The sequence below is a fragment of the Citrus clementina genome, unplaced genomic scaffold (assembly GCF_000493195.1).
Source record: "Citrus clementina cultivar Clemenules unplaced genomic scaffold, Citrus_clementina_v1.0 scaffold_8, whole genome shotgun sequence".
Taxonomy (NCBI): domain Eukaryota; kingdom Viridiplantae; phylum Streptophyta; class Magnoliopsida; order Sapindales; family Rutaceae; genus Citrus; species Citrus x clementina.
In genome coordinates this window covers 19,883,913-19,890,826 of record NW_006262022.1, presented here as the reverse complement: position 1 = coordinate 19,890,826, position 6,914 = coordinate 19,883,913, and the positions used below count along the sequence as shown (strand labels likewise).

Sequence of the window (6,914 nt, the reverse complement as noted above, 5' to 3'; positions counted from 1 at the left end):
AGATATCATTAAGTTTTTTTAAATGCCAAAAGAAAATTACAGTAAAATTTATTGAGAAGTACACTTGAGACTTATTTTATGCCACATAAAATTACAATAAACTCAAGGCCTAAAATAAAAAAGAATAAATTTACCAACAAAGTGTTGGCTCCACTGTCAATGGAGTCTCCTTAAGTGGCTTGATTGGGTCTGCTCCCCAGTTCGAGTCGCAGGGAAGTCGCCTTTGTTGGGAGAACCTGTGCCTCTCGGTTCGAGCGGGGACTTCTAGTCTGGGTTGTGGTACGAGCTTAAAAGTGCCTCCCACAGTTGGGGCCCTCCCCAGGATACCTCGTGGTCAAAACCAAAAAAAAAAAAAGAATAAATTCATAAGACTAGACTTCTCTCTAATAGCAAAGAAATTAAAAAACCTTAAATAAGTAAAACGAAATCTCCTTAGTCCTGAAATAGAAAAATCGAGAAAGTGGCCAGTATCTACTGAAACCTTTGAAAGAGCGGCTATCATCCATATTGATCTGTATCAATAAGCTAGACACAGCACATAGATTGAAAAATCTCGGCTACAAGGGATATAACTTTCCAAACAAGGTTACAACTACGAAAACAATAGCACCAGTGGAAAAGGTGATTCCAATCTACCCAGAAAACAACTCAAAAAGTGTAGAAATATCTCCCACAAACTGTCTTAATAAACTAGGGATAACCCACCAAAGAAAATATTGACGGAAAAAAGAAAAGGTTCAAAACCTTACGCTTTTTATTATTTGGTTAAGATAAAGATATTACAAAATTTATTTGGGAGATACAAAAATTATTATTTGATGGTTACAAAATACATCATATTCCTTTATTATTATAGATTTGGTGGATACAAAAGTTCTTATTTGATTGTGATAATTTTATTTTTTGATGTTCATGACTATTTCACCAAATTTTAATAGTGTTAAACATCGCCATTTCTCCGAAAATAAATAAATATGCTTTAAAGTGCATATATTCCCGACATTGGTTTCCAACAACAAATTGGTGCTGCGCCTATCTGATTTCTGAGGACATTCAATGTCATTTTAGACAGCCGTTGCCTTTGAAAATATGTCTTGTCTCGATGACTAACTGGAAAATGTGTATTTCCCATGCGACTGCTTTGAATGAATGTCATAGGCATTACTCTATCAGTAATTGTTTTGTCTGAGGGAACATGCCCACTTCTGAAAACTTTTGTTTTCGGAAATGACCTTTTCTGCTGTAGTAGTTTTTCCACACCAGGAATATGGGTATTCATGAAATAATCTCTCCATTCAATGGAATCTGGATCGAAGTAAAACAAATCAGTCTCAGTCCGACTGCCTCTTGCTGTCATTCTCAATTTCTCTGTGTTTGTATCATCAAAGCTGTACTTAATTAAATATAATAGAATCAAGTTAGTTATATTGGTAAAATCTCTCCCAAAGGAAGATCATTATTATAAATTCAATTCCAAGATACATTGTATTAAAAAAAAAATGAAATGAAGAAGAAGAAGAAGAAGATCCATAAACAGCGAAACAAAGCTAACTTACATGCCATTGAAGTAAAAGTATGGTTTGTAAATTTCTACCACCCGCATCACGAACTTAACCTTCTTACGCAGATCATTGTACACGCCCTTAAAGAAATTGTGAAATACGGTATTTGCCACTTGTAATCCCTGCAGGTCACACCACATTGAATTTGAACCAAGATTATTATTAATATAATGTGATGCATGATAGGTAAATGCTACTTCATTCTTCAAAGTCTAATTAGCCATTGCGATGCAAGTAATGACATGAATATTTTTATAATTTTAAATATATACAAACTATCTAGATAATTGGGCCCATTTCTAACTATTAAAGGAGAATTCAAGTCAGGACATCCATATCATATAAGTTACAAAATTAAACTATTATTAGTTATGCCCACCAAGAAAACTGATTTTAGTCTTAAGTTTGTAACTTATAAGATATGAACGTCCGCATATGTTTGTTTGTATATGTTTATATCTATAACCATTCTCAAGGGTGAGCAGTCTCATTTCTTTTTTTTTCTTTTTTTTTGGTACAGACACGCTACTAACTCATGTGATTTAATAGTTAATTAAAATATTATATTAAGCTGCATGATTTAATTACATGTTCACATTTAGAAAAAAAAATAAAGACGCCCACACTAGAGAAATACTATATATATATATGAGAAGAGTTAAAAAAAAATTAAACAAAAATTAAAGTGTAGTAAAAGATTAAAAGAAAATTGACAGAATCTACATTTTTCTTATTTTTTAGCTTCATCCACATTTTTTAAATGAAAGATATTCTTAAAAGATAATTTATATATACATATATGGATATATGACGAATGGCAAAAGAAATTCTCAATCAAGATTCTTTAATTCAGATCGGATTTTTTTTTTTTCAATTTTTATGCTTAGAACAAACCTTGAGTGGCAACAAGTAGCGAATTTGCATGTATCCGTGAAAGCTAGCGATGCTGCTGAAGAGTATAATCTTGCTAACCTTAACGGGCTTTCCTTGTTTATTAATCCATGGTTTCTTTGTGAAGTAAACGAAGCCGTAATCTAGAATACTCACCAGTGTCACAGGATTTCTTAAAGATGATCCAACATGATAAATATTGGCATCAGAAGGCTGTTTTGCATGAGCAACCATGGCAACAATCATAGCATTCACCACCATATCAACGGGTATCTGCATGATTCTTTAACTTTAATTTTTGTAATTTTGTTTAAAACAATTATCTAACGTGCTATTCACTGAACTCACCACATCCATAATGATCTTAGTTTCTCCGACTAAGCAAGGTAAATTTCCTTGAGCAGAGGCAACAAAAAGGGTGTTGATGGTTCTGTGTAAACAAAACAAAATTAAAAATTTTAACCAGAAAGAAATTTGATGCCACAGCCTAATTTTTCTTCTTCATCTAAGAAAATTAGATCAGCATTTTAATGACTTACTTCAGGTCTTCAACCCAACCGGGAAATGGTTCTTTGTAAGTACCACTTACAACAGTAGGGCGTATAATGACCAGTGACAGATTTTCTTTTGATTGTTGCATGAGCATCTCTCCCATCGTCTTGGTGAATACATATGTGTTTGGCCATCCGTGCAGTTTTGCCCTAAAAAAGATATGACTAATGCTTACATTAAAATAAAATAGGAAACCTTTTTTATTCATTCATATTTTTTTTCGGAATTTGTTATTACAATCTATAGGTATATTATAATCTGAAGTTTATTGGAAATTACTCACACTTATAGTATAATCTAGAGGTCAATTGAAAATAACCCAGAAATCTACTCCTACTAAAAGACAAGACCTTTGTCAACTCATATAAAAAATATATTTATTGTCACTAATATATATAAAAAAAAAAATGCATCTATCTCTATCCATAATTATAAAATGGAATTTTATAATCAGGGTTCATTTATTTGAATTTAGTGTTGACCATCGAAATCTATCGTCGGTCATTATTGTGTAACACTTGAAAGTACTATCATCCATTCGTTACGTTCAATCATCTTTAACTATCAGCACAAAAATATATATTAAAGGTTACAAAACATTTAATAGAAGAGGAGTTGTTTTCGGTTCAGTTCTGGTCCCCTCGACAAGAAAAAGTAAAAGAAGGTGGGTATGCGGGCATTGCTGAAATATAAATTGTGTAATGGAATACGTGTCCGGCCAAAATGTAATGTCATTTCCCTTATTGAAGGTATCATTAGCAGATAAATATACCTTTCGGTGCCCAAATTTTTCATGAAAAGTGTAATTTCCTTCTGCGGAGCTCCCTTCGTTTTGAGTTCATTCAGTTTCTGATCTATCACCTTCATCTCCGCATCAAAGTCTAATCCAGATGCGCCATCAAGAGGATTCTCCAATATAAGCCCTGTCCTTTCCCCGGCTACATAAGCTGAAAGACGTAATACCTTATAATAAATATTTTATTAACAGGAGGTCATGGAAAAAAAAAAAAAGAGAGAGAGAGAAAAATAAGAGATTGACATTTTTCTCCCTAGAGTTCTTGAATTTTTTCACTTAACAAATGTCAGTTTCCTGACGTCAAAATTTCAATTAAAAAGAAAATGTAGTCGTTTTCCTGGTCGGGATGACTCCTTCTGTGAAAGTTTTGACACCAAGAAACTAACAGCATGTTACAAAAATTGAGGTACGGACCTACTGAAAAAAAAAAAAATTCAATGTGATAGGGTCAGTTTCTGATCAGGAATATAGTGGGTAAGTGTTAAATGCTGGAACCAGTCGCGGGGGGGTGGTGGTGGTTGGATGTGTCAATCTCCCACTATTTGTGACAATTAACTCAATAAATTAAAGTTTGGTACGTGCATCGAGTTATACGAACCAGTAGATACATGAACAAAGACCTTTAACTTGACACATTTCTTCGCGAAGTTTACAAGATGTATAACTCCCAAGGTGTTGATGCCAAACGCAACATCATATCTGTACGAGCGAAAATTGATTGGATTTAATTAATTAATTTTTTATAACTTTTATTTTAGAAGATATATATTTAAATTGTTCGTGAAAATATACCTTTCGTCAAATTTGGTTATGGCTGCTGAATTGACCATGATGTCTAGTTCATTCCATAACTCTTCTTTTAAATTAGAGTCTATCAATCCCAAATCTTCACTAGAGATATCACCAGGGACAAAAAGTAATCTTTTCTGAGATAAACGAATTTAGACGTGTGCCCCACTTTTCCTTTAAAACATTAAACACATCTTTTGCCAACACCTACAAAATTAAGTAGCAAAATAGTATTTCCCAAAGATAACTTTGTAGCTGTCGTGCTTAGTTGTTGAATCTTATTTTTAGAAAGAAAATAATATTTCTATCCGATACAAATTAAGATTAAAAAGAATCAAACATGCAACATATAGTAGAATTTTATTAATAAATTGTAACATACACATATGAGTGGTATACATTAATTTGAGTAGACAATCTCCCTTATAAAAAATATAGGGACTAACTAGTTTGAGTAGACATTAATTTGAGTAGACAATCTCCCTTATAAAAAATATAGGGACTAACTAGTAACTTATTTAAACATTAATCAATTTTTTTTTTGGTGAATCCCCATGTTACAAAAGAAATTTATTGAAATAAAAATCAAAATAGATGAAATTTTCCTAACTGATCTCTAGTCTATGCACTATGAAAGCAGTATGGGGCCAAATATTATACATTTAAATGATATACCTCATTCTGAAAACGTAGTGCGGCTGAGTCAATATCGGCAGCTCTTACAAAAAGATAAAGCTTCTTCACATTTGGTTGAACCCTCAAAATTTTCTCGATAAAGACTATATCCTCAAAAGAAAATGATGATCATTAATTAGCATCTAAAGATGCATAATGCATATACGCAAGCAAAGATGGATATGCAATACCTAGTTTCATTGATTGAAAAAAAAAACAAAGAAAGAAAAATCTAATTTCATTAATTCATTGCTTGCATGTACTGCTTTTTCTTTTTGAATTATTTTTTAAAGAATAGAGAGTTCATAGAATTTAAATCAGATTTTTTTTTTACCACCTAAATAAAATTATTTAAAATTACCTAAAAAAATTTTAAAATCTCCATTTGAACAATAGGGATATTCTAGATTTTCCCTTTAGCATCTTAAGAATACCTTTTGCTACAAAACCAGTTACACCGGAGACTAGAATGGTCTTGTTCTCGAGAAATTCAACAACACTTCCCAATTCCATTTATGGAGGCAGAAAATCTGTGAAGCAATAACTAATGAGACAAGAAGGTGATGAATGAGATGTGCTCTTGTGAGTGCTACTCGTTCTTTTATATACAACCTAGAATCATGTTTGGTACAATAGTTGAACAGCTCTGTAGTATTTAAATATTTGGTGAACACTTATTACTGTATCTTAAAAATTAAGTTATTTAATTTCAAGTTTGTAGAACAAAAAACTTAAATTATATTTGATTTTTTTAAAATTAATATTTAAAAATCATATTTATTACACAATATCAATTTTTTCATAACTAAAAAAATTTTTTTTTTTTTTGTGTTTCACAACAATTGTAGCTTTTAAGCCACTTCATTTCAATACGAAATAGGATCTAAGATCAAAGAGAGTTAAATATGCATTGTTCATGTAAGTTGACATAATATTTTTTTATCATAATACAAGAGCTGATTACATTTTTCCCCGTAAAATTTGGCTAATATACATTTCAATCCAATTATTTTCGAAACTTGACGAATAACCCCAATCTTCAAAAAACATATAGATGTCCCCAGACCCAACCACCAGGAAAATGAATTTCCCCTTGGTGCTATGAAATGTTTTTTATCTTTGTTTAGATAAGATACCCTTACATAGATTATTTATGCAATGTTATTGTGTTCATTTCACAAAAGAAATAAGGAGTAATATTTAGTTTTCCATATGTAATAATAATCAAAATAAAAAAAATTCTAAAATTTTAGAACAATATAAAATAAACATGGGAGGGTATTGGTTTGCATGAATCTATCGTTTTTTAATAATTATAATTAATTAAATTGAACTATTATTATTTTTATTTAAAAAAATTGAAGAATTAATAGATTCGTCGGGGCCGAGTGCTTGAGTTAAGAGAAAGTGAATTATTTTATACCTTGTAAAATAATCAAAATTAAAGACAATAATTTGATCGGTGGTAGTGACTGCAAGAGATTTCAATATTTTTTATTTATTAGGTCAACTAATGTCAATAATTTTTTTTAATTAGTCCTTTTAAATTTTATTTAAACTCTATTTGAGAGTTCTGCAAAGCAGCTGGACTGGAGCTTTATTTTTATACTTTTATCTCCATACCACCTTAACATATTCCTAACAATATG

At 31.1% G+C, this 6,914-nt stretch overlaps 1 pseudogene; it reads right to left on the bottom strand.

Moving 5' to 3' along the window:
* Positions 1–800: 800 nt before the first annotated feature.
* On the bottom strand, positions 801–5,831 carry LOC18034580 (annotated as a pseudogene).
* Positions 5,832–6,914: the final 1,083 nt, after the last annotated feature.